General features: G+C 52.5%; 1 long non-coding RNA gene across 3 annotated transcripts; it reads right to left on the bottom strand.

Moving 5' to 3' along the window:
- Positions 1 to 2,295: 2,295 nt before the first annotated feature.
- On the bottom strand, positions 2,296 to 26,765 carry LOC116590594. Of its 3 annotated transcripts, XR_004285665.1 has the most exons (4): positions 26,665 to 26,765; positions 6,649 to 6,856; positions 5,325 to 5,484; positions 2,296 to 3,795 (listed from the first exon to the last, which is right to left on the bottom strand). It is a non-coding gene; the product is annotated as an uncharacterized LOC116590594 (long non-coding RNA). The 3 variants fall into 3 exon arrangements; XR_004285664.1 differs by having other exon boundaries at positions 5,325 to 6,856; XR_004285666.1 differs by lacking the exon at positions 26,665 to 26,765 and adding an exon at positions 8,147 to 8,847 and having other exon boundaries at positions 5,325 to 6,856.
- Positions 26,766 to 26,837: the final 72 nt, after the last annotated feature.

Here is a 26,837-nt window from a genome sequence, read left to right as displayed (position 1 = left end):
GTTCTACTTGAAAAGCTGATTACCACTCATGTGTTCAGTGCCGTCTGAGTGCCAGGCGGAGGGGAGGCCCTGCAGACAACCAGATGTCTTTACCTTCCACGACTCTCTCCCTGCCCAGCCCAGGCTGACACCGCAAACCAGCACCGCTGCGTATCTGGGCTTTCCCTTCTCATCTCAGAGTCAGGGAACATTCTCGGAAGATCAGAAGTTGATGGCGGAACCCCCAACAGCGGTAGCGGTCCCCAGACCGAGTCACTTCACTAAGCGAAGAGGGTGGTGAGGACACAGGCAGGGGGGAGGGAGGCTTTGCAATGTCTTGTGCACAGGGTGGAAAACCAAAAGCAAAGAAAATTCAAGGAGGAAGGGACCTCAGAGCTGGTAGAGGACACTTAAGCCGCAGCCCTGTGTGCAACCGGAAACCCTCATCATTCCTACCCCCTCACATAGGAACCATGCCGTATGAGCAGAACTGACCTCAGCCCCAGCTCTCGGGGCAGGCCTGACTGTTCCAAACCAACTGAGACTATCCTAAACCCCCTTCCACGGGGACTGGTTCTGGTAACTTAGACTTAAGCCCATCAGTTGGAAAACCTCTGCTTAACGACCATGAGAAGTGACACTCTTTCCAGGGGCCATGCTCAAAATATTTAATAACCTCCAGGTCAGGCCCTGAGCCACTGGAACTAGTGTAGGCTCAATCAGAGCAAAACTGGATCGAAACCATCCATTTGGTAGCTGTGCTTAACACCTTTACATAACCCCGCCTCCCTCTCCCTGGTTGTGAGATCTGTGGCTGCAGTTGCTGCTGGCAGCCCTTTTGTGATCACGAGGCTGGCCACCCTGAAGATTAAAAAGGCTACCCAGAGGAGGGTTGAATCAAGAGCCCTGGTCAAACTATGCCAAGGACCACAGTCCTTTATTGTTTCTGTCCTACTTGTGTGAAGTTTCTCCACCTCCAGACTGATGGCTGGGTGAGCTGGTGGTTAGCTTTTGTATCCTCTTATCTATTCCCTTGCTTCATCCATGGCTGAACTGAGATCCAGAGCTGGGAAAGGTCTTCTTCAAACTCTTGCAGCACCAGGACCGCAATCTTTTGTCTGGCAGCCTGGTATGCTTCTCTAATAAACCATAAAACCTCTTCTACCACGCTGTCAGCAGCAACCAGGACTCAGTATGTGTTTGTTGAATGAACTAATTACACTGAACATGAATGGACCAGAGGGAAGTGCTGGCAGGGGCACGGGATAAGCAAGGGTTTGGAGTGAGAGAGGGATGACATGGAGGGGGACGACGAGGAGGAACACCCACGAGTTTATTCTAGTTTAGTCACATGAACACATTTGCCATAAAAAGCCTTCATTAAACTCGAGGTTTTCTGTGGATAAATCTCTGCTTGCCACTATATCCAGAAACAGTAAATATCCAAAACACAGAAAGCCTTTTTGAAGTTTATTACAAAAATAACTAAGAGGGCTCTGCAAAGATCTTGGCATACCTGGTCCAATCAGGAACTTGTGGTTGGGTGGAGGGGTGGTCTCAGCGCTGTGCCCTTGTTCTCAAAACAGAGGATTTAAAACCTGAGTTTTCTTGGGGCGCCTGGGTGGCTCAGTGGGTTAAAGCCTCTGCCTTCGGCTCAGGTCATGATCCCGGGGTCCTGGGATGGAGCCCCGCATCGGGCTCTCTGCTCAGCAGGGAGCCTGCTTCCTCCTCTCTCTCTGCCTGCCTCTCTGCCTGCTTGTGATCTCTGTCTGTCAAATAAATAAATAAAATCTTAAAAAAAAAAAAAACACCTGAGTTTTCTTTGTACATAAAATAGAAATAATATAGGCCCACTATAATAGATCTCAGGGCCAGACAGCTCAACATTCAGCAATGTGGGGTTCCAGGAAAAATATACCGTGCATACAAATTGAGTATGTAACACCGGTGTGTTCCAAGGAACACCCTGTAATCCAACACACTAATATTTCTATAGGAAAACAGATAAATATTTACAGTAAATAATGAAATAATACAGTAGGTAATTAAGACCCTAAATTAACCTCACATCACTGTAGCCTGGCACTTACCAGGTGAGTTATAAAAATCTTTGGCTATCAGGACAGTTTGGAGTTTGGGAACTCGACTGAGATAAAGATCCCACCAGGGGGACCTGGGTGGCTCAGTCAGCTAAGCGTCTGCCTTCGGCTCAGGGTTCTGGGATCGAGCCCCACATCGGGCTCCTTATTCAGTAGTGAGCCTGCTTCTCCCTCTGCCTGCTGCTCTCCCTGCTTGTGTGTGCTCTCTCTCTCTCTCTCTTTCATTCTCTCTCTCTCTGTGTCAAATAAATAAACAAAAATAAAATATATTTTTAAAAACCCACCAACACCCATTCCCAGTCAGTAATAACAGGGAAGATCAGTACATGCTCCGAGGCCACAGGCTGTTTCCAACGGGCATCCTGTCTCCATGGCAGAAGCATTTCCCGGAGTTCCCAGGGTTGCGCAGACACACAGTGTGGGATCTCCTCTGAGCCCGGGCAAAGGGAACAGTACGTCCATGGGAATAGGTTCTAAAGCTGAATCTCTGGGCTACACCATACTGCACCCTCGCCTGCAAGGCAGGACTCAGCACCCAGTCCCTTGAGCCCCACAGCAAGCTTTAGAGGCAGAAAAGGAGCTTGGAAAATGATGCCAGGACCCACTCCATCCCACACCCCTCGCTAGCTCCACAGCCATTATGAACCTAAAGGAGAAGAACCCGCTTTCATTTCCTTCCAAAACACACTGGTTCTGCCCTTGGCAACACCCTCCAGCTCTCCTGTAGCTAACAGCATGGCCGGTGCTGAGAGCAGAGAGATTACCCGCTCTGGTCCCAGGTACTGGGACTGTCCATCTGACAGGTGTGAAAAGCACCTTTTTGCTCTTCTGCTTTAGTCTACATTTCCTTGTTTTCTGTTCAGTTTGAGCACCTTTTGGACACAGGTGTGTTGCTCAGTCCTTGCCACCTGCTCCCCATTCAGTGGCCTGGGCCCCTTGGTTTTTCTGTGGACATGCAACTCTCCTGGTGTATCTGACCAGCTGGAGTAGCACAGAAGTCTCCCCTCCACTGTTTCGCACCCCATGCTTCTGTTCATCCAACCTGACAACTGGGCACTGGGCACAAAAGCTTGCAGAGTAATGCCCCAAGCTGCTATTCCCCCAGGGTGCCTGATGAGGCTACATGGAAGTAGCTAATGAGACCCATTTTAAGTTTGGGACCAGAGGTCCTCCATTACCTAGCAGGCCAGGTCAAGGATGGCACAGCGGAGGGAGTGGAGTTCCCTGGGGAACCACAGCCTCACAAGCACAGTGCACAGTGCAGGGCAGACTGGAGAGCTCTTGAAGGAGGTCCTTCCACACTGTTCTTCAGGCCACCGCATGTGTGCAGGCTGAGAAGTCTCTGAACTCAGCGCTGAGGTCACCCAGGCCCCCAGGTTAGACCTGTGAGTGGGCCCAGGACAAGCATGAGGCATGGGAGGCACCTGGAGGTGGGCGGGCTCTCCCTCAGGGGGCCAGCCTGTGCTTTGCACAACCTGGGAGAGAACACCCCCAACGCAGAGTTTGAAGCCTGGGCCTTTGTTCGCCAGCCTGGGGCGCAGAGCAGAAGGGACGGTCCCCTCGTCTGTGAGAAGCTGAGAAAGAAGTGCTGACTGGAGACATTCTCCCTCCTTTGTGGCTTTCTAAACCCGCATCTTGGCCCAGTCATTCTCAGCAAGCCCTGTGGTGTCTTTATAAAGCTCTGTGTCAGCCAGCAGGAAACAGAAACCAGCATACTCTTTGAAACAGAAAGGAATAGAGTACAAGATTAAAAACAAAGCAATACCCAGAAAAGGCTGAAGGCCCCCCCCCCCCACCGGCCTCCAGAAATGTCTACGGACAGCACTGAGCTGACTACAAAGACGGCCGCTGTGTCTGGACCGGCCAGGAAGGTGGAGAACCAGGGACCCTGTGTGTTCAGTCCGGAGATCAGAAGCCAGGGTCGCAAAGCCATTGTCGCTGATTGTCTCCACTCCAACAAGGCAGCCACTTAGACACAGAGACACGGCAACCAGTGGCCTGTCTCCCAACCTTGCTAACCCACAGACATGGGCTAAACGTGATAGGAAGCTGGCCTCACTTCGACTTTCAAAGCTCAGCTCAATGGTATCTGACTGGCAGCACCAAGCTCAATATTAGAACTCTAGCTGCAAGGGAGTCTGGGAAATTTGGGGTTTTTTTTTCCTTTCATCCTTCCAAACTTTGGGGCTGAGGAAGGTACCCTTAAAAGAAGAGGCCAGTGCCTATTCCCCAGGGAATTCCGGTGCTAGCTGTTAGGGTAGTAAATGTGTTGCTTTGTTACTTGTGTGTATAAATTTATGTATGTAAACAAATACTTTACATAGAGCCAAAAGCCATGTATCTCGGTGTCTTCATCTATAGACAAATCATACCTAACCAGTTCTTTTGGGAACAATGGTTTAAATGGTATGCAAATACTCACAAATCTCCATAAAACTTCAAAATAGCTTAGCTTCTCCTCTCCAGTTCCCCTGCTTCCCTTTCCCTTTACCTCCAGCCCAGGTGGCCGCACCCCCATTAGGTATGAATCACCAGCGAGTTGTAAATCAAAGGAGAAACCAACAGGACAGCTGTGCCTGCCTCCGTGTGCAGCCCCAGGAACACAGAGGCTGTGTCTCATAAGGGCCACAAGGTCCAGCCTCTCCCTGGCCTGGGACTTGTGTTCTTTCTCGATAAGTCAGTTGGGATGGGGCTGGAAGATGTTTCAGTGGTCCACGGAAGGAAGGTGTAGAGCTCCACATCCTTCATCTACGCTGCCCCAGACTCCTGCCTTCACACGTACGTCTCTGCCAGGAGCTCTCATTCGCAGCACTATTGACATTTGGGCGCGAGAACTGGGCTGTCCCGGGTATCATGGGATATTCAGCAATGTCCTGGGCCTCTACCCACTTGATGTGGTAGCACTCATCATCCCCCATCCAGGACAACCAAAAATGTTTCCAGATATTGCCAAAAGTCCCCTGGGAAGCGAAACTGGTCCCCAGCTGAGAACCAGTGCCCCGGCTGACACCTACTGTGTGTACAGAAATGTATATACACATACAAACAATTAAATATTTCTATGTCCTTATTTTAAGTTGGCATCTGGTATAAACTTTTCATTCAATCAGCATATGCACAAAACAGAAATGTAACATATTTTCTTCCTTTTCTCCTAAAAATTAATGTCATCTGTGATAATAGTGACATTTGTGGTGATTAAATAAATAGAAGCATCTTACATCTTTCTGTAAAGTTGGCACTTACCTTACCCAGCAATGACAAGTGGCCCTGGAGACCATTCATTTATTTCCCGTGGTCCTTCCCACCATGAGTCCTGGCTCCTTGAGCTCTGGGAAGCCAGATGGACAAATCCAGCGTCCAACATGTATGTTTGTCTCTTTCCAGCCATTATATCCCAGAGATCCTTGTGCAAACCGTTCAAAAGAAGAAGAAGACGATGACGATGATGACGAAAACGATGACAAGTGGAAGCCCAGGGAATCCCCACTACACAAGGTTACCTTTTCTAAATCGACCCCAATTCAGTATATTAGCCAGGAAAGGCAAGACCATGGGGCAGTAACAAATACCCATTTTATAGAGGTGGAAAGTTAAGACTTACAAAACTGAGGTGATTTTTCTACTCTGTGCAACCATTAAGCAGCAGAACTGGGATTAGAATTTGGGTGCCCTGACTCCAAAACCGGTTCTTCCTGACCCCGAGAGAACTCTGGAAGCTTCAGGGAGCCAAGGATACCCATGACACCACAGCAGGATGATCATGCTTTCCACACCTCTGGACGTTTCTTTAAGGGTGCTTCTGCCTCCAGAAAGATTAGGATTATTACATCAGGAATGCGAGGTGTGAAGAGAAACAGTCAACTCTTTCCACTTCAAAACAGGTTTTTGGTACTCAGAGCAGAGACAAGTTCTTGGAAGCTAAGATTTGTGATTTGCAGGAACTGCTTTTAAGTTCTAAATGCCTAATTTTTAGAACCGGAAACAAAACTCTGAAGGAAATGGGGCATAGGATGCAGAATGGAAAAAGGACAAATGGAAGCCAGACCGCCAGATACCTATTGATACGCAAGGTGGGTGGGGATGGGTGGGAGGCAGAGAAAAGAGTGGGACAGAGCTTCACCAAGGTGCGAGGCTGGGAGACGGAGCCACATTCCCGAATCTTCTTGATGTTCAAATCTCAGTGGGAAAGGAAATAACAGAGCCAGAGCTTCTGACAAGTTCGAGGAATAAAAAAGGAGGAGCCTTTGGGTGAAAGCAAACTTTGGAGAAGTAAAACTATCCAGTGGAGGATCTCAAAGGCGTGGACCCAGATTGGTACAGAAAACAGACGTGGAGACGTGGAGACGTGGAGACGTGTAGACGCCTGCAGAGAACAGCAGGGCTACTGGGGAGGCAGAGACTCCCACGGGATGGACAGCAATAGGAGAAGATGTCCTGTGGGATCAGATGAGGACACAGTTGTGTCCCAGCCCATGTTAACAAGGAGGGAAAAACTGCCCAAAGACCAGACTAGATGGCAAATCTTAGTAGACACCAGGGGAAACAGATAGTGACAAGTGTGCCTTACCAGGGCAAGGATGCAACAATGGATGACAGCTGGAACCTAGAACCGCATGTCCAGCAAATATCCAGAGACTCCTTCTGATTGGCCCAGCTGGTGTCACATGGCCAAGCCCACTGAACCAATCACTGTGGCCAGAGGAGGGCATGTTCCAATTGGTCGAGGCTTGCTTTGTACATCCACTCCCAGAGCTCTGACTGAGCCTCAACCAGACCTATGGACCAAAGTGAGGGAGGGTAGAAGCCTAAATAAAATTGGGGCTGTTATTAGATGGAGAAATAGGGCCTAGAGAGACGAATGAGTTCTATGAAAGAAGGTATTTGGGGAAAAAAAGCCTCAGGGGGATGCAGACACTATGGTTGCTTAGCAAGTCTGCATTCTCGGTGTCCTCCTTGGGCTCACACTATCCCTAAGGGGAGCAGGGGCTTTACTCCAATTTCTACTGGAGCACTGAGACATGCAGTGGAGAAATAGATCTATCTGTCAGACTGGCCCAGATGAGATTGTTGCATTCCTCCACAGGCTGGCTTTCCCTGGAAGACAAGCCAGATGAGGACAGACTTATCCTGGGAGATTTGCAGACTCTGACACCAACCCGCCAGGACCTCACACAGGAAGGCTTTGGTTGGGAGACCAGGACGGGAGGCCTGTTTCAGTCAGGGCTGAAGCTGTCCTGTCTGATCTTGGGGAAGCCAGCTCTGGGACCCCAAGAGGAAAGAAAAAGGGCAGGGGAGCAGAGCCCATCTCTCAAGATGGCCTGGGCTCATGCTCATTGGTCACCCAGCCAATGTCCTAATCACCGAGGCTCACGGAGATGAGCAAGGTTGCCCACGGACACATTACTCTTACTAGAACCATGATTTGAACCCATAGTTATGGTTCTCTTTCCACAGCTGTTATTATCTGGGACATTGTCCAGCCACAGAGTATCAACCCTACTCAATTTTATGGAATGTTGTAGGGATGTCCCCTCACCCCAAACAGATGGGGAAAAGGAAGCTATGGCAGGCTTCCCAGTGTCACACAGCAGAGTAGTAGAGCCTGCTGGTCCCAGGAGAACCCAGGTCTTCTCCTGCTTGGCCCAGTGTTCTGTCCTCTGGCCCTGACTTGTCCACCATCCCGGGACCTGCATCCTACATGGGCCAACCATCTAGGGTACTGTTCTGGAAGTAGACATGAAGCCACAAGTCAGGTGTTGACATCTCCATATCCCCATCACAGTGCCAGATCCCAGGGCTGCCACACACGTATCTGAATGTACTTCTTGGAAGAATGAACCCAGTCTCCATCCTCACAACCCCAAGTGTGGTCTATGGACCAACAGCATTAGCATCACCTGGCCTCTTTTAGAAATGCAATATCTCAGGTCCTTCCCAGAAACCACATATTTATTTGGATAAGATCCCAGAGGATTCTTATGCATATTTCTGTTGGAGAAGTGCTGGTCGGCACACCTTCTTCTGAGCACTGGGACCTTTGCCAGCCTCCAAGGTTTCTGACTCACCAATGGTTCCTGCACTTTGTTGCTGCCATAAATGTGCTCCCGGTGGCCCCCATGGGTTTACACTTGATGGTTGCCAAATACACCAGGCCGTTGGGGACATAAAGATGCTACTGACTTTCCAGTTTCCAAGGAAGTGAGTTCACAAAGTCCTTTGTGGTCCTTTGTGGTCATCAAAGGCCAGGAAAGGAGGGACACAGAGGCGTCCTGGATGTTCCTGCTGCTGATCCTCCCTCATCTTCTGACATGGAATGCCTGCTTGCCTTTCCCTGCAAATACTGAGTTTGTAAACAAACCCACGTGTGGATGTATCAGGGAAGTCCAGGCAGGAACCCTGCATTTGCCAGGACCTGCATCTGGGTTTTTACAAAAGGCTACCCTCCTTGGAAGAGACCTGCTTTCCCACTTTCACGGTGGTTTTTCTTCTCAACTGCAATTTCGTTGTGTTTTGGCTTTTTTTGTTTTTTTTTTTAATAGATATCAGTCCCCAGTTTTTGGTAAGTAGTAAAATCCTCATTTCTCTTCTCTCTCCTCCTTCTCCACTGAGTCTCTAATAACTGATACACACATATTTTGCAGAATAGCAGGTATCAGTCATATAAAATCTTGGAGAAAAAATATGAAAGAAAATAGAAAAGTTTTAATAGTCTCCCCGTTTAGCACAAAACTCTCAATGGTAGGAATACTTTTTTTTTTTTTTTAAGTAGCAGGTCTTTTTTCTTTAAGCTTTATTCATTAATTTATTTGACACACAGAGAGAGAGAGCAAGAGAGCACAAGCAGGGGGAGCAGGAGAAGCCGGCTACCCACTGAGCAAGAGCCCAATGCAGGACTCGATCCCAGAACCCTGAGATCATGACTGGGGCTGAAGGCAGACGCTTAGCTGACTGAGCCACTCGGGCGCCCTGGTAGGAATGAATACTTACGTGTTCATTCCTCAACAAGGGACTGTTCCCTCCGCACCGTGAGTCTGTGGAAGTATACAGATGTCTGTTGACACTACTTGGAGGGTAGGCCGATGAGGTGGGAGGGAGGAGGCAGGCCCATGAGACCATATGTGCTATCATCAAAAAATTAAAATTAAAAAGAAAGCAAAGTACGGAGCCCCTCGTCATGTCTTTATTTTTTGTTGATGGGATTTAACATAAAATACCGCTGACCCAGCTGAAATCTTCAGAATCTGAAGTCGACATCAGATCCCCATGCACCATATTTTTGACTTGCAAATACCTTCCAAGAATAGCAGGAGTGTCCTTATTAAGCCCGGCTTGTGATGCTTCCGTACCTCGCGCCGTCTGCTCCAGCACTGTATAATTCATGGACTTGCCTTATGAAGTTCGGGAGGGATCGAAACCATGACCAGCCCGTGAACTCAAGCTGACACTTCCATTATTTTAAAAGGAATACGGCGCAAGCTGACATCTGACCCACGGCTCAGCCCCACCTGGCAGGGACGCCAAGCGGGCTTTACTTGAGCCAGGTCCCGAGACCAGCTGTCCACAGAGACTCTGGGGCCGTGGGATTCAGCGAAGGGACACATACCCCCCCGCCCCCACTGATGCCAGGTCATGACTTGCCATCCTTGCGATCACGGCCAGCACAGAAAACCAGCCTGTGGGCCCGTGGTACGTGGAGGTGAATTTTGTTAATTTTAGCAAGAAAGGGCAAGCCCCGTCGTGATCATCATCACCATAGTTACCATACGTGAGCTCCTGCAGCCTGCTGGGCCCTGGACCCATCATCTCCTCGAAGCCACACAGCAAACTCAGATTTATTATCCCCTTTTACAGAGGATTAAATGTTTCAGGTCTAGAAGCTGGCCTCAAGCCACATCGACAATGACCAGAAAAGTCAGGATTCACACACTGGTCTGTTGGGCTCCAAAACCGATGTTCTTAGTCTCTGCTCCCCAAAAGAGGGTGCATAACTCCCAGGGCCTGACACAGCAATAGGCCCATGAGAAGAAAAGAACAAGATCATTTTTTACATTTTGAAATCTCACTTAAAACATCTGTCCTTGGGCATTTTCATCCTATGCATAACATAGTATTACGTTTGAACCTGCATAATGAGTAAACAAATACGTGTGCATCTTTGGGTAGCTGATAGTGAGGCCAGAGCTGAAATGCTTAGAACGGCTGCTCTTGGCTCCCCCCTGCCCAGGGGCTCCAAGAACAGACTCTAGGCGATCAGGCTGGCCCTCTTTCCTGAGGACTCTTTCTGAGATCTGGCAAGCTTCGCTTCTCCGGCCTGCCCACTCCACCTAGCAAGCCAAGAGAGACCACTTGGTTTTGGTTTCTAAAGATTTCTTTATTTAAGAGAGAGAGAGCACGCAGAGGGAAGGGAGAAACAGACTCCTCGCTGAGCAGGGAGCCTGACGTGGGGCTCGATCCCAGGACCCTGAGATCATGACCTTAGCCGAAGGCAGAGGCTCAACCCACTGAGCTAATCAGGCACCCCCCACCCCCAAAGGCCACTTCTAATTTACAGTGTGACCTCCAGCCAGCCAGGGCACCAGCCAGGGCACCACCCTGGGCCTCAGCTCCTCATCCGTTGGCCTTTACCATAGAGATGTACGCTTACTATTGATTATTGCCCCCTAGGAGTTATGGTCTTGCGTCGGGAGCCTGAGCTCCATTCCCAGGTGGAAATGTGACCCCTTTGTGCACTACTGATCCAACTTCAGGGCAGGGGGACACGCTCCTGCTGCTGTCCCTCCAGTCAGGGGTATCATCTGGCCTGGGATGCCCCCTGCCTCCAGGGCTCAAGAAGCTTCATTTGTGGACCTGGTCCTGCTGCGGCTTATGCAGGGGATCTAACAAGCTGAGTGTCGTGAACACCCCTGGACAGTCAGAAAAACTTTCTAAAACTTTCCTCTGCTTCTGCCATCATTCATCCAGCCGGGCCAGATGACGGAGCCTCCCATTCCTGTAGAGGAGACTTACTGAACCCCTCCAGGGCTAGGCACTGGGGTTCCAGCCCAAAAGAAAACCCACAGTCTCTGCAGGGAGGTTTCCAAAGTAAGCGGGGGAGACAGAAAGGAGTGAGAAACAGTGGAATGAGGATCATCCCCTTTGGAGATCATAAAAGAGGAACACCCAGCCCTGGAAAACAGACGCCCGCCCCCAGGTAAAAAGGAATGTCCTTATTCAAGATCAGACTCCGAGCCTCAGCCGGGGGTATACAGATACAGATATGGAAGCTACAGTTCCAGAAAGACTCTCTGACCCCCTCTACACCTCTCTCCAGGTAAGATGTGACTGCAAAGAAGAAAAGCCACAGCTACCAACACTCCTGCCTTGGATATGCCCCAACTCCTCTCTGAGAGGTCAGCTTGGTTTGAGCACCCAAAGGAGCCCCTGCCACCTAAGACCAAGGGTGGGGGAACTAGCTGGAAGCCCAGACCATGCAGACGGGCCCTGCCCTTCACACCTCCTGATGGCTGACTTGACTGTCTTCATCTCCTTCCCCCCACCCCCTCTTCCACCCTGCCTGGGGACTTGGCTGCCACCATCCTGGGGATGGAGATATGACCAGCCTCTGTCTGCAGCAAGTCTGCAGGGTGGTGCTCTGGTCCCCTTGGCAATGCCCACTGTGCCCCCTATCCCCTGCTGTGAAGCCAGGAGACCATCTCCAGGGCTCCTCCTCAGCTCCGGGCAGGCCAGGGGAGATCAGCACCTTCACTGAGTTCCCTGCCTCCCTCTGGGCATCTAGAGACCTCAGGGAGCCCAGTCTGGCTCTCAGGGTAAACAGCTGAGAAGCAGGACATGATCACAGCTGCCACTCACAGCTAGCGACACAAACACAAACAGGTTCTTGGGTGCCCAGAGCTAGAACATGGGGAGCAGAGGAAGCAGGATTCCTCCAGGACCAGAAGGCCAGGTCAGAGCAGGGAGTGGGGGGCACGCGGTGCACCCCAGGAGCTGATGAGAGCAGAAGCTGCTCTATATTGGGTACCCTCTCTGTGCCATGCCGCATGCTTGACACTCACAGCTCATCACTCCCCCAGACATCACATGGTAAGCCTGGGACTCAGGGTTATGACCCCCGCCATGTTAGAGATGAAGATGCTAGAGCTCTGAGAAGAAAACTGAGAACCCGAGGTCACGGTGCTAAGAAGTGACAGATGAGCCATTTGAAGCCTGCCTGCCTGCTCCAGGACCTGTGTCCCCTCTACCTTCTCAAGGCCTTGCGTCTCGCTGACTCCCCCTGGGGCCAGACCACGTGTCTGCCACGGGATGCACACAGAAGGACGGAGTCTTGAGTCGGTGGGCTAGAGCTGAGAGGCAGAGACATGCACCGAGAAATCAGTTCTAGAATAACAAACCATAGGGTTGACTAGGTGAGAAAAGCACATCGAACTTGGGAGTTAGCCCACTCAGGGTTTGGGCCTGAGCCTTCTGAACCTGAACCTGGGCACCCTCATCTGTAAAATGAGTGGTCCCGAGGGACCCCATGAGCACCAGCGCAGTACTTGGCCATGAGTGGGCATCTCATGAATGTTTCCTTCCTTCTTTTCTTTTTCTGTCCCTCAAGATAAGTTCATTAAGACTTTGGAGAAGGAAGCACTCCCGGCAGGCCTCCTGGAGGAGCTGACCCCTGCGTCATCCCCGACCCACTGGACCTGTGGCATCTGATCTCAGTAGAGATGAAGGTGTTAAATTATTTGCCCAGTATGTCACTGTTTTGAGCTTCAGCTCCTCATCTGTGGAGCAGGGATAATTACGGTTACTTTATAAATAATCATGCACATGGAGGTACCAGCAAAGTGTCCTGGGAGAGAGCTAGGAGCCCAGAGAACGGCATTCCAGGCCAAGATCTGCCCCACCATGACACAACCCTGGGCAGACTTCATTGTCTCTTCTAAGAAACAAGGAATGTTAAGTCACTGAGTGAGTTGTATGGCATCTCTGGGTCTCCTGCTTCCTCAGGAGTTCAATGGCCTGCTTGTAGCTCTTTGAGGTTTCTTCTTATGTCTAGAATCCCCCGAGGCTCCAGTTCTAAGTCAAGGCCCACCCTGTCCCAATGGCCTCCCCACCCAACATAGGCCATCCAAGACCCTGCAGCCCTGGAGAACAGCATTCTGGGTCCCAGGGTGGGAAAGGAAATGTTTCTGGGCCATCTCCTATTCCCCCAGGGCCTTCGAGAAAAAAAAAAAGTGGGGGGACAAAGAGCAAAGAAGAAGTGTGCCTTGAAAACAAAATCACAGGATGTAAACTCACCCAGCTAGCTGAGGGCAGGGCAGCCCTATCACCTACAGAGGAAATTCAGGGCACTTCCTGCCTGTGCTCGGAGCAGGGCTGGCCAGGATGTTGGTGGAGACAAGCCCCAGGCAAGACAGAGTGCTCTGACCACGTGTCAGGTCTCACATAGGGGAGCAAATGTCTACTTCTGATCAATGGTGAAGAGCCAGTGGCAGGTGACAAACCAGATGAGGACCCACAGATGGGCCCCGGGCTCCCTACTCTTACATTTCCCGCTTCCAGGGTACATTTTCCTCAACAAGCCACCCTCACTCCACCCTCACTCCGTGGCCAGGTCAACCCCACCCTTCCTAGACCAGGATCTAGAACTCACACATCCTTCAGTGGGGCTCTGGGGTGGGTGGTCTGCCAAGGTTCAGGGCTCGGGGTGCTCAGCTCCGAGTCCCTGCTGTAGGCTGGGGCATTCCACCGAGTAGGGGGTGTAGAAAATGGCAGCACAACTTGCCAGTCTCTAGAATGGAGCTCTGTTTTATGGGATGATTCCTCCAGGGTCCCTCCCCATCATCCCTCTCAGGGTGACCTTCCTCGGGAGGAGGGTTGGGCAGGAGCCAGCGATAAGGCTACATACCCTAGCCTGACCCCAGCTCTCTCCCTCTCTCCCTTTCTTCCTTTCCACTGTCCCCTCCATACACAGGAACTGAGCACCTACTGCACGCCAGCCCCGTCTGGGGGACTACATATGTAGTGGTAAATGAGACTCAGCTATCTTGTGCTCTAATCCCACACTCTGACCCATTCTCCTCCTGAAGCTGGGGACCTAAGGAGGGCAAGAGCGGAAAGGGCTCCTCCACCTGTGAGCTGAATCACCACCCCCATTTCACAGATGTGGTCACTGAGGGCCAGGAAGGAACCCGGCTTGAGGTTGCTGGTCTTGAAAGCAAGCTAATGCCTTCTAGGACCGAGAGGGCCCCCTGGGGGTACATCGACTCCATGCAGTGGATGTCCCTGGGGCACCTGCTGGGCACGCAGCCCTGCATCAGCCTGCGGGGACACGTGGGGGAGTCAGGACTGACCCAGGGGTAGGAGGGTGCAAACACACAGAGCTGCCTTCCTCCTCAGGCTGCTGCAGGGGCTGGGGAGGCTGACATAGAAGCCCAGGCTCCAATGCCAGCAGGGCTGTTCCAGCCAGACTTGAGGAATGCCCAGCCACTTCACGTTTTAGAGATCATGAGGGTACTAGCTGCTCACTGTCCCCAACCCACATGTTGGCATGGAGCCAGGAGCTGATAGGACCGGAGGGGGGTGGGAGGAGTGCTCCCTGCCCCTAAATTCTTGCTCCTGAGTTGACAAGAGTGAAAAATGGGGAGGATGGGACCCAAGACACCTGTCTGAGCCACTGGCCTTTCATTCTCTAGCCCTGCCTGGCTGTCCCACGTCCAGCATCCTTCCTCCCCCCAGCACCCTCATGTCTGCCCCATCCTGCACTCCAGTCATTCAGGGACCAAATGAACAGAACCCTAGCTGTGGAATTCCAGGACAGCAGGGCAGAAGAGCGGGGTGGGGACAGAGCAAGACTTGCAGGGTCATTCCTCACATGGTAGGAGTGATGGGGAGTGTCCTAGGGCTGAGGCCCAGAGAGGTGTCACCCCTCGCCCAAAGTTGCACAGCAAGAAGGGGCAGCGCTTGGCCTGGAGCCCGGGTCTGTACCATCATCTCAGACTTCGTCGACTCCTCCGAGTGGGTGGCCCCCTGCTGGTTCCACTCCCTGCCTGGCTGTCCAGGCCTGCTGTTCCTGCAGCTTGGAGAGAGAGCCTGCTGGGGTGGGGGTGGGGGGAATTGGTACAGAGGAGAAAACAGAAAGTGCCAGCTGATTCATATTTCTAAATGTCATGTTATTCCAGGAGCGTTCTCGCTTTGCCACCACCTTCATCCACCAACACCCCCACCCCCCCGCTGTCTTGAAGGAGGAGCGGTCACGGGAGGCGGGGTACTGTGAGACCAGGATCTGGGGGCTGCATCTCCACCCTGTCCCCTGGATGAGTGGAGGGGTGGGCACTGTGCTGGGAGCCTGGGAGCTTGAGTTCAAGCTCCGGCAGTGGAATCGCGTCCCTGGGGCCCTAAGCCTGGCCCCACCTCCTTTGTACATTTCCCTGTACAAATCGGGGAGGGGGGCTGTGCTTCCCAAGGCAGCGGCATATCAGATTTGCCTCAAAAGAAAACAAAACAAAACGGTCTCGGCCTGCACCCCTAGAGATTCTGATGCAGTAAGTCAGAGGCAAGGCTGGGAGTCCATATTCGATCTGTGTTCCCTAACCCCTGCCCAGCCCAGTGGCTCTGTACATCCTGTCCCAGGAATGTGCTTCCATCCAGATTCTCATTCGTCTTCGGTATTTATTTACCTCCTCCGGAAGGCCCTCCCTGATTTACTCACGCCATCTGCCACCTCCAGGGCTCATCACTCCTGGCCCTGCCTTCGCACCCACGCTCATCTTAGTACTCCCAAAAGGCATTTAGTCATTTGTGCTTGTTGTCTGCGTGTGTGCCCTACGTGGGTTTGGGGAGGTAAACCTTCCATGCCGCATCGAAAAAGGAGCTCAGCCCTTGAGCCAGCAAGTCCCAAGCTTGTGGCCTCGGTGAACTCTCCCGAGGTGAAGTGTGCAACACTTAGCACAGGGCTTGGTGGAAGGGGGCAGTCAGAGGCCACGACAGGACAGCTGGGTTCATGCCGGAAGGTTCCTGGGGGGCCCCTGACTTCCAGGGCGGCCGTGGGAGATTCGGACACCTGCCACCTGCTGTGTGCCTATAGGCAGAGGACTCAGGCAAGTGTGGGTCCTCCACAAAGAAGAGGTGCTGCTCGGAGTTCTCCAGAACCTTTCAAATGATGCCAGGTGCTGTCCTGCAGGAAATGGAATTCCCAGGAAAAGAATTCCCCACAAACGGTTCCATGGGAGGGGCAGGAAGGGAGGGGGCTGCTGACAGAGGCACATAGGGTCAGGGGGACCCGAAGGGGGATCCCGAGGCTCTGTGGTGCCAGGAGGCACTGGAGCCCCACACCTAAAGAGGCAGGGGCAGATGGCATTGCCAGACCCCAGTGGGAGTTAGAGTGCTGGGAGAGGGGCTGCCCCCCAAGACTACAGACACAGAGGGTGGTAGCCATTCCCAGGGCCACAGCATCACAGCAGGGAGAAGCAACAGGGAAAAAGACCCATCTTTCTCCTCCCACCTTCCCATCTCATTCCAGTGCCTGCCATTGACCAAGCCCAGGTTGCAGCCAGAGGCACCAAGCAGTCCCTAAAGGTGCCCCCCACCACCACCACCCGGGGCTCAGAGAAGGGCAGAGAGAGTTTTGCTGGTTGTCGAGTGGGTAGAAGGCAAGCAGAGAATAATCAGCTACTCAGGCAGCCTGGCAATCTCCCAGCTCCTCCACACCCCCGCCCACCTTCTCCACTCCGCAGGGCTGTGGGGGGGCGGGGGACGTGCCTGACACAGCCATCGGAAGATGGGCTTTCAGCCGCCGCTGCCAGGAGCACACAGGACGATGGCAGGAAGTCACCGCCCCACTTTGGGACCTGCTCCCCTCATCTGTAAACCCCAGGGGCTAAGCTAGCCAGCCCTTTCCAGTGCTGACCTGAGGTTTTCCTCTCCTGCCTTTTCTAGAACGGAGCCCTGCTCGGTGGCAGGAAAATGGGCTCGGAGAAGCAGGAAGCTTAGCAAATGGAAAATTAATTCTGGACGGTAAAGAGCAGAGGCTGTTGTTTGTGATGTATAACTTACTCTTTGTGTCAAACTGTGTACTGTGAATATCAGTGGGATGGCAAGAAAACCGAGATCTATTGCTTCGAGTTTAATCTGTTCCCCGCGTTGGAGCAGGGAGAGGGAGGGGGAGGAAGACTACCACTTTAATCACAGGCCCAACTCGAGATGTCAAGCTGCTCTCGGGCGTGTTAGTCAAACGGTGTTGTATTATGGGGCCTCCCAGACAGCGCCCCACACTGCAGCTCGATCTGCCGAGCCGTAAATTAGCACACCTACTTTACGCTCTTCAGGTAAAACCAGTAATTTAGCTGAAAAACACACACGCACGCACGCAGAGCTTGGGGAGGGGGGATGCGCGGAGGGTGCAGGGGGGCACTCAGGAGAGGGGGCCGCTCCCCTTGAGCAGGGAATAGCCAAAAACGTGCAAACCGGGATGAAATGACCCGTCGGCGGCACCTCCTGTCATTAGTGCGTGGGCTCCTGGTGCACGCCCCAAAGCCGGCCCACCTTACCTTCTACCTGTCCCGTGCCTCCCCGCCCCCCGCACCCCTCTTCGCCATGAACCGTAAATTACATGCTGACACCTTTAATTTGTGCAAAGTATGCCTGGCTGCGCCTAGCATCAGCAGCCGGCTGCTATAATAAGGTCAATCTATATTCATTGTCGCAGCCCTTGACGTGCCAGATAACACAGGGAGGCAGCACTGTGGTGGCTTCTCCGGGCGGGGGGCGGGGGGGAATGGGGGGGTGCCCACTGCCGCTCAGCGCAGCCTGGCACCAGTTGGTTCATTACTTATGCATGGCATGAGCGATGTTATGATTTAGCTAATCACCATCAGGTATTCATCCTACTGCTGCCTGGAGACGGCCGCGGTGCACGCCGGCCTGCCTGAGCCAGGGAAGGAGCCCCCACCCCCACCCCCGTGGACACCATGGAGAGACCGCTCGGTGGGTCTGACCGTCCTTGCTGGGCCATGGCCCCTGGTAGTTTAAGATTCAGGACTATAGGGGCGCCTGGGTGGCTCAGTGGGTTAAAGCCTCTGTCTTCAGCTCTGGGCATGATTCCAGGGTCCTGGGATCGAGCCCCACATCGGGCTCTCTGCTCAGCAGGGAGCCTGCTTCCTCCTCTCTCTCTGCCTGCCTCTCTGCCTGCTTGTGATCTCTCTCTGTCAAAAAAAAAATAAATAAAATCTTAAAAAAAAAAAAAAAAAGAATAAGGACTATAGAGCCCCTAGCTGTCGGGGGTTACTCCAGGAGGGGGTTATGGGAGTAGATGTGGGGTGTCCCTGGATCCCAGGGTCCAACCAGGGGTGGGTGTCTCAGGGATGGGTCACACAGCATGAGCCTAGGCATTGGAGTCCTAGGGTTCTGGATTCTAATCCCAGCTCTGCCTCTTGCAAGCTGTGAGAGCTTCAACAAGTCGCTTAACCTCTCTGCGCTGAATAGACCAACAATTCCAATCCTGATGTGGAGAGGGTAAGGAGACAAATACACGAATACAGTTGCTGGTGGGTCAGTCCATGGCAGCTCCCATTACTCAGAGCCCTAGTGGGCCCATCACAGGGGCTGTTGGGTGGATGTCTGCTTTCACGTGGGGAATTCAGACCCCAAAGTTGGCTAAAGGATGGGGCTGGGACCAGTGAGTGAGCGACTTGGTCGAGACACTTCCCAGATCCTGAAATGTTTATGCTGAAGAAGATTCAATCACACTGAAGAAGCAGGAATCCATGGCTGGCGGTGGGGGCGGGGGGCGGGGGGCAGGGGCAGAAGTGAACCAAGCTCTGGGCCTCCAGCAGGCTGGAGGCAACAGATGAAGCACAGGCTTCTGGAGGAGAAGGGACATGCAGGGGGGCCAGCCAGACCCTTCCTGTTAGCAGTGACTGACGGAAGACAGAAAGGAAATGGATCCATCCATCCAAGGCAGGCCAGGCAGCTGGGGTCCTAGCAGGCTTCTGCCTTGGTAGTTTTGTCTGTTGCCCCTCAGAACAAACGACCATCAGTCTCCTGGGGGCCACCCTTAGGATGAGAGGGCACCCTCTCTCCCCTCTTCATGGCACAGTTAGGAGAACACAACATGGTTCCCTGCTTTGTCCATAGCCAGGTGAGCCGAGGGAGGCACACAACTGAATTCAAAATCCTCTATCTGATCCTCATTTTCCTTATTTACACAAACGGAGCCAAGAGTGAGCCCAACGGCACACCCGCATGGTCCAGATGAGGACCCCTTTTCTCTCCAATCAACCAGCTTCGGGTCTAAGGAAGGGGGTCACCTAAGTCCTGCTACAACACCAGCAGCCAGGCTAGACGCTTCGGTGATCTGGAAACATGCAAGCTCATCCTACTGCCACGCCTTTGTCCTCACTGCTCTGTTCCCCAGCAATACTCCTCCCTTCTCCCTGTCCCCAGACCCAGCCCATCATCCCAGGTCCTGGTCAGATCCTGCTTCCTCCGAGAAGTCTTTTGTCACTCCTCAGTGTCGGGACTATTCTCCTGCCCACAGCACCAACCACTCTTTCTGACTGGAAGTGGGCTCGTGATGCGTCCTCTAGTGATTTGGCCCCAGATAAAGAAAGAAGGGATGGGAAGGTGAGCCATTCCACACAGGCTAAGCAGCATGAGGCCCCGTGGGTCTCCCCCGCCCCCACATCTGTAAAATGGACAGGCAAAGGCAGTGTGGGTTGTTCTTGGCCGCCCCAGGCATCACAGTGCTAGGCGAAGCTTCCAGTAAAGCTGGCTCGGAAGGGACTACAAGGGCGAGGCCAATAGGCATCTCCATGGAAACCAGTGCCCGTAGGTCGAATTTCCCCCATCTTGACAGGCTAGGGACTCCCAGTCCGAATTAATTTACTTTAAAGAATGCAAATGTTCTCTCCCATGTAGCCTGGTCCCTTGAGGTTTCTTCCCAATGCCCAGTGCAGTCACCTGCCTTGTCCCACCTCTGGCCCGTGCCCTCGGCTCCTGCCTCCAGGCCAGCACAGAGCTGCATCTCTGCATACCTCCCCACACCTCACAGTGACCCACGCACCTGTGCCGCGAGCGCCTGCCAAGTCACAGAGCAGCCGGTGTTCAATCGCCCTCGAAATACACTGCATCTCTTACCAGCAAAACTTGAGCAGAGTGGAGGACGGGGCCTCCCCAGGCCAGCGGGGCCAACAACCTCCCACCGCCACCTGCTGGGTTCGCCTGGCTGGGCACTCCTGCCCATCAGCGGCAGGTAAGGTGCCACCGACGGGAGAGCCACCTGACCGGCCCGGGGCTGGGCCCACACCCTCATCCCAAAACATCCTTATCATTCACTAGCTCGTGACCATGATTATGCCACTTTGCTGCTGAGGAACCAGAAGCGTGGGACTGGTGCATTCCTTCGTAGAGCAGCATCTGAGCCCCACACAAAGACGGAGGTTTCCAGCAACCCGTCCTCCGCACCAGGGACTCGGAGCCTGTCATCCCTAACACCCATTTCCAAACTTCTTGCCCTAACTGGCTGTCCCACCACACACCACTTCCCCACCTGCTCCCCAGGAGAGGCTGTTGTCTCTTCCGTATCCCACATGACCTAGGGCTGGGACAGGAGGTGGATCCCCTCTAAGAAGTCCTCCCCCTTCAAATGCCCCAACTCCTCTGAGTTCCATGCCAACTGACTTTACCTCTCACCACCATCCTTGCGGCAGTGTCACCCACTATCCCCCGGGTCACACCCTGCATTCACAGCAGACTTAATGGGCCCCTTTGCCCGCTGGCTTTCTCTCCGTCCCCACTGGGTGACTTCACATCCATTTTGAGGATCCATCCAACAGAGAGACCTCTCCATCCCTCCACCAGCCTGGCTCCAACCATCCTATCCACCCAGCGGCCATGGGCATCGCACCCAGACCTTCCTTACCATCTACACAATACCCACTTCAAGCCTCCCATCTGGGACCACCTGCTACCAGCTATTCTTCCAGACCACTCTCCCTTGGCCTCACTGAGCCCTCCGGCCACCAACCGCCACTGTTCAGGTTCAATACCCATCGGCTGTGCTCAGGTCCCCCCACACCAGCGTCCTCCCTTCCTTCTACACACTTCGATGCCATGCCCAAGCTCAGTGCCCTCCAGACATGCACCTATGTGATACCTGTACCCTTCTGAAGCGCACCACTGCAGAAAAAGCAAACTGACTTTCCTCTAAATTCACAGCCTCAAATTTCAAAGGAGCACTGCCGCCGAGCAGCTGCCTTGGCCGCCACAACCCCGTTCTCCCACACAGATGCCCTGTCCTTTCTCCTCTCCCCACACCCCTCGCCACCCCCACCCTCAGGGGTCTCAGGCTTTGCTCAGAAGATAGTAGCAATCAGAACTCCCTCAACCTTCCATCGGGGAACCGGCATGCCTCCTGCACTTGCACACGCCCCCCTCTGCTCCCTCCCTCCCAAGGAGTGGACGAAGGCCACTACTCTGCCCAAGGGCCCCTGTTCCACATGGGGTCTGGATCCCACCTCTCTCAAGAGTCCAAGACTGGATGTCTCCTCTTTCTGCACCCCATTTCTCCCTGTCCCCCAGGTCACCCTGGACAGGATGCACATGGTATAATAAACAAGCTACATTCTTCACCACGCCTCTCCCTAGCTCCCATCCTGGTTTTCCTGTTTCCCCTTCACTGCAGAATGTGCTGAAGAATGCTCAGCAGCTCCTGTCTCCATCTCTCACCGGCCATTCTGTGCCCACCACTAGAGCCCGCTCCCACGCCCCTGGCTGGGAACGGACCGGCAGTGGAGCATGGCTAGTGGGCAAGAGCAGGAGGGAAGGGGAGCTCAGGGGCAAAGAAAAGACCCTCACTGGGAAGGGTCTCGGGCTCAATCAAAGACGTTGGATGTTTCCCGTAGCCATCTTCAGATTTGTGTTTTAGAAAGGAAGTTCTGATGGCACTGGGTAGGAGACCGATTAGGAGGACATGGAAGGGGTGCAGAGGAGAACTCAGGGAGGCCTGAGGGGACAGAGGAGGGACGTAGAATCACTATCAGGACTAAGGGGCCAAGCATGTCCATCATCTGGTATGAAACACTCCTTACCCCCATGCTATCCCATCATGAAACATACCAGACTGGGTGACCCCGGATTGGTGACCGTCTCTCTCGCCCTACCCCAGCAGCAGGCACCCTGCTCTCAGCCCCGCCATCACCCTCCCCTCGCAGCTGGCATGTGGTAGGTACACTCCATCAAGGAAAGGGTGGACCACACAGTGGCAAGGCCGGCTGGAGGGGAGCAAAGGGCCGGGCTGTGGAGGTGTAAATGCCAACCTCAGAGCCCAGACTTCGTCCTGTCAATACCAAGGAGCCCCCCAGAGGGCTGCGAGTAAAGCAGGGGCACAGCCAGCTCTGTGTGTGACCTAAGCTCATCCGACAACTGAGGAAGATGAATCGGAACAGGGCAAGACTAAAGGGGAAGACCTGTCTCCAGCCAGCTCAGACCCTCCGGGCAAGGAAAGATGAAATCTGATCTTGGAAAGAGGACTAAAGAAAGGCCAGTCTTAGAAATACCAAGAAGGGGGGCACCTGGGTGGCTCAGTGGGTTAAAGCCTCTGCCTTCGGCTCGGGTCATGATCCCAAGGCCCTGGGATGGAGCCCCGCATCGGGCTCTCTGCTCAGCGGGGAGGCTGCTTCCCCTTTTCTCTCTACCTGCTTCTTTGCCTGTGATCTCTGTCTGTCAAATAAATGAATAAAATATTTTTTAAAAATAATAAAAGAAATACCAAGGAGGTAAGATTGGCGAGGCAGGATGATAAACGAAAATATAGTTAATCAGTTGGTGGCTCAGGCAGCTGGGTAGATGGGGCAGTGGGTGGGGCGGGTGGTAATGAACTTCGTGGGGGACGGGGATCGTGTTGAGTTTAAGCTCACCGTGGAGCACTCTAGGGAGAGATGCACTGGTCTGGCAGCTAGACGGGCAGGTGGGATGCTTAGGGTGGGGAGGCCCAGGGCTAGAGATTGAGACTGGGGATCCCTCTGCCAGGTGAGGCAGTGACCGCAATGGCATGAAGACCAGGGAGTCAGTCATGCCGAGTAAGAAGAGCGGATAGTCCAGGACGGAGCCATGGAGACTGCCTTCCTTTGAAGGTCAGTGGAGAAGGTCAGTGGAGAGAAAGGACCCACAAAGAGACAGCCAGGGAAAGAAATCAGGACAGGGTGGTATCCCAGACACCAAGAAGGAAGGTTCAGGAAGGATTAGGGGTCATGGAGCTGGTAGCAGCAGCAGGTCTGGCTTTCACTGGTTTGGCTGCCTGCAGGTCCCTGATGACCTTGCCAAAGCACTGCCATCGAATCAGGGGTGGAGGAAGTCACACTGCTGTGGGTGGGCTAAGGAATACAGAGGCAGCTCGATTCATTAGTTAATAGCTTTGTGATCATCGTTACACCTCCTTCTTCCAAAAAGAAGCAATTTCTCAGCTGTAAAATAGAGATGAATATAAATCAAAAGAGAAGCATAGGTAAAGGACTAGAATGAGGGCAGCCACACAGTGCTGGCCAAAACAGGTTAGGTGCACTTGCTTCTCATGTTGACAGACATATAGCCAATAAAGCTGTTAGAACAGGAAATTAAAATTGACATGCCGACATATACACCAAAACACCTGGAGCTGGGACCCGAACAGATCATCATATAACTGTGTCCCTAGAAGCCGAGTTTGCAACAGCCAAGAAAAGTGGGAGCCACCCAAGCAGCCATCGACAAATGAATGGATAAACAAAATGTGGGACACACGTCCAGGGGAATAGCACTCAGCCTTACAAAGGAAGGAAATCCTGACCCAGGCTGTGACATAGAAGAACCTTGAAGGCATCATGCTAAGTGAAACAAGTTGGTCACAAAAGAGCTAAGAGCGTCTGGTTTCACTGGTAGCAGGTGCCTAGACTAGGCAAATTCGAGACAGAAAGTAGAATGGCCGTAGTCAGGGGCTGGAAGTGGGCAGGGTAGGGAGTTCGTGTTTAATGGGCACAGAGTTTCAGTTGGGGAAGAAGAAAAGAATTCTAGAGGCAGGTGCTGTTACTGGTTGTGAAATATGAAGGCACTTAACACCACGGAACCGTACGCTGAGAAATGGTTAAAATGGCAAGTTTCATGTTGCATATATTTTACCACAATAAAAAAAAATGTACAAAGAGAAGAAGAATATATATTATAGTGTGGGCTAATAAAATGACCGGGATTGAGCATTTCATTATGTTCTGAGCTTCTTGGTAACCAAGACATACGGGGAAACTTTTGAGGCTTGATGTTTAATAAATGGAAAAAGTTAACGATGGCAAGAGATTTCAAGTCCACCCACCCCCAGCGCCAGCCAGGACTGGGTCAGAGCAGGCATTTTTGTGAAAGAGTTAGGAGAAGCAATCATAGCATCAAAGACAAAGCAGAATATTGACAATGTTACAAAGACACATTCATCACAGAGCCATTTCTGGTGGTGAGTCTTGAAGAAACATGAGAAAAAAAATCAATAAAACCTCACTCAAAAGGTCTTTCCAGTGGGAACAAAGTTAACAAGGTCTAGATGTGAAGATTTCCAAGATGGGACTTAGAATTCCCTAAGAACAAGTGTGTTCAACTTGGTGGTACCTGGAGGACTTCCAGGGGGAGGCATCCACGAGGCAGGTGCCAATCCGCTACCAAGCTCAGTGGAGAGGTCCGCTCAGTGGAGGTGGGGGCATGAACATCAGCAGCACAGAGCTGCTGTCTAAAGCCATGGGTGAGACCGTGATGGCCAGGGGGTACATGGGAGTTCTAGGAAATGCTGCCCCATGATCACCCCCACTTCCCCAGGGCCCACCCAGGTATGGAGCAGCAGGCAGCAGCTGGCAGCACAAGAGGGGAGCAAGAGCTCATGTCCTCTGACTTTATATCAGCGTATGCCATTGTCCTGGGGCCCTTCTTTGCACCAGAGAAGGAACCCAGTGCTGGATGTCAGAAGGCCTGGGTCAGAATCTCACATCAGCACTTCTGTTGTTGTGCCCTTGGATGACTTACACATGCTCATGCAACCTCAGGATCTCCATCTGTAAGTGGTGACAATAATTTTGCAGTCCCTCTCTTCCCTGCAAGGTTATTGGGAGCAGGAGGGTGACCGAAGAGGGCTTTGGCCCATGCTGATCCGTGGCTTCTCTCTCCCTCTTCACCATCTCAAATAGATAGCATAAAGAAACAGTGCCCCACCCCCATGCAAAGGCTGTCAGTCAGGAACCGCCCCTACTGGGGCTATCAGCTGGGATGAGCCACGGGACCGCAGAATGCCGCCTGTAAACCACTGATATGTTTGAGTGACCATGTGTCCATGCCCTACAGCCGATCCTACCTACCAAGGCAACAGGATGCCCTTTCACCAAGCAGGGGAAGCCAGGAGGCTGGCCAGGGGCATGGGAAGATGGTGCTTTGAGCATGGGTTCAACTGTGGCCATTCCACCCAAGGAAGCCAAGAAGCCATGGGATGGCCATCGGCAGGTAGGGTGGACGTGGTGGACACTGTGGGACCCTTGCAAAGGGAGTCCTGAAACTAAAAGTAGTGAAGCCTTTAACAGTGAGATGACTTCTGGGCATTAAAAAGGGCCTGGGGAAGATCGGGGGTTCCGACGCATGCCCAAATTCGCATGGCACCCAGTGGCCACAGCCAGACCTGGGTGGGACCCTCCCCGTGTGCAGCCCAGGGTGTTTGACACAGGACAGTCTACAGCGCTTGGCCTTGCATGACGCTGTGGGGACATGCTGGCAGAACCCCGTCAGACACATCAGCTCTTAAAACCACAGCCTGGATGGCTGTGCTCAGCAATCATGTGTTTAAAAAGCAATAAGACTAAATGCTTTTCCGTTTCCCCTTTGAGAGACCATGTATGATAAATGATAGGCAATTTCATGGTTGGAGTTTCAATTTCCGAAAATATTAGTGCTATTCCCCAAGCTCCACTTCCAAGATAAATTCTTTTTGGCAGCCTCCTCCGTTGTCTCCTAATTCCCTGATTCTGAATATGTTTGGAAGTCTGGTGTAAATTTCATGGGCTCAGCCCCAGCAGCCCACCCGGCCTGGTGTGCCCTGGAAAGGGGTAATCCACCTGCCCCTTTGGCAGGTTCTTTCACATTTGCTTCAAGTCCCTGCGTATTTACGAAGTACCTCCGGGTTTCCCAGCCCTGTGCTAAGTATTATTATGGTGGTTGTAAGGAAGCTACAATCAACCATTCAATCAACAAATACTAATGGTGCATCTGGTCTCTTCAAGCTCGAAGCAAGAAGATTAACTTGCTGTCTAGTGCCCCTCTAACACCTTGTGCTGGTTCCACTGTCTCCATTTCATTGCTGGGAAAACTGAGGCTCAGGGTAATCTCATAAAATAAGTGTGGACTGCTCAGTAGACAGGGTGAGATGAGAGACAATGAACATCTACTGAGATCCTATGACAGTTCAGGCTCTGGGCTGAATGCTTATCCAACCCTCAGCATAGGAGGCTAAGCTGTTTCTCCTCCTAAAACTCAAAGTAGGTGTTATTATTCCCATTTTATAGATGTGGAAACTGAGGCGCAGAGGGACCAAACAACTTACCCAGAGATTCTCATTCTACTGGACCACACTGCCTCGCCTGATATCACAAGGCCAGATGGTGTCCCAACAGCCATCTTCAAACCATGGGAGGATCCCTGTTTAAAAACATCAAAACAACAAGCCAGTCAGTAGGAGACCAATCTTCCATTGCCCCTTTACCTCTCCCTAGTTCC

This window comes from Mustela erminea, chromosome 5, assembly GCF_009829155.1.
Source record: "Mustela erminea isolate mMusErm1 chromosome 5, mMusErm1.Pri, whole genome shotgun sequence".
NCBI lineage: Eukaryota > Metazoa > Chordata > Mammalia > Carnivora > Mustelidae > Mustela > Mustela erminea.
The sequence above is the reverse complement of the archived record's forward strand: the minus strand, read 5'-3'. Positions and strand labels throughout refer to the sequence as shown.